Here is a 1,492-nt window from a genome sequence, read left to right as displayed (position 1 = left end):
GAGCCCACGTCTCACCACAGCCGACGCCCGCATCATCACGGGGAGACGTCAGATCACTGCCTCATGCAGTTGACCAAGAGGTTTCAGGAGGAAACCACGATAACACCCAAATCCCACAGCGAGCAGATACATTTGGGGGGCGCGGGCTTCTCTTACCCGTGCGCATTAGCTTCGGATTTGCGCAAAAGCGAGCAGGGGAGGCACATGACTCACTGTTTGAGCATGAAGCGGCCTGCAGCGAACGAGAACTCTCTGCCCCGGGAACAAGCTTCACCTTCACACACCGATTCCATCCATGAATCCTCCGAGCACCCAGCCTCATCCTGGACCCCCTGTTTCGCTCACCTGGACACTGTGACCGTAACCGATGTCACCTTGAACTTCCTGACAGTCACCGTCAGAGAGAGCAGCACGGACAAAGGCTTCTTCAAAGATAAAAGATGAGTATTTCATGTAGTTCAGAGGAGGCCAATACCTGCCAAGGAGGTAACTGTGTAACACGCTACTAACAAACAGGCCTATTGTAATACTATATTTTTTCTATGTAACTTTCAAACGTGTACATACCGATATTTAATACGCTGCTGATGAAATTAAAATCAAACTGAAGTTTAAGGAGTGTTGTTGTTGCTGTTGTTGCTCTTTGACTGTCCGCTCTCACTATTTCTTTTTGCCCTGTTTGTTTATACTTGCAGAGTTTCTGTAGAGTTATCTGATCGCGATCTTTGTGGAACAATCTTTGCAGGCTAAAATTCATTCTGCTGGAACATTCTTTGACAGCGATGCCAAATACGATTTCTCGCTGGCTGACAGGTGGTTTTGTTTGAATTGTGATGAAGATTTGTACGTGATTCAGCCCAATTTCTAGCGTTAGCTTTGCACCATCCTTCAACAAAACACCGCGATTTTAATTAAGATCAGAGGTTAATGTAATTGTTTTTTTCTTAATTAGTTTGCCCATACAGTACTCTGTTTATAGTAACCATTGTCCTTGATGTAAATATGTAAGAAAAACATTGTGTATGTTTCTGCTCTGTGTCCTGTGTACTGTTTGTTTGTATATGTGTCTTTCTGGTTGCTGTTACAACCAAATTTCCCCTTGTGGGACAGTTAAAGGATTATTCGATTCTATTCTATACTAATTGGTGGGAGTGTATTTTTATCCAAAAATAATGTAAATAAAATGTGTAATGTTTTATCATTCCTGACAAAGAGGAAATGCACAGATTCATATTTAGAAGTGTCTCCAGAAAATTGTTTATCGCGACTTTATATTTTGCGTCAAGTCCTGATCTTAAAACGCTTATTTAAACATTTGAAAGCTGACAAAGTCTTTGTAAGCACTGCTCTGTATGGGCGTGGAAAATGTTGTTAGCAGATACAATCTGATTATCGTTTAAAAATAAACATTTTGATTGGAAATTTTGTCAAGGCAGCCAAACGGCGGAGCTTACGTTCCCAAGAACTTCACTTCATACTGTGAAGGCCTGAG

The sequence above is a fragment of the Pundamilia nyererei genome, unplaced genomic scaffold (genome assembly GCF_000239375.1).
Source record: "Pundamilia nyererei isolate P.nyererei 1_Seehausen unplaced genomic scaffold, PunNye1.0 scaffold00059, whole genome shotgun sequence".
NCBI classification, from domain to species: Eukaryota; Metazoa; Chordata; class Actinopteri; order Cichliformes; family Cichlidae; genus Pundamilia; species Pundamilia nyererei.
This window is presented reverse-complemented; position numbering follows the sequence as displayed.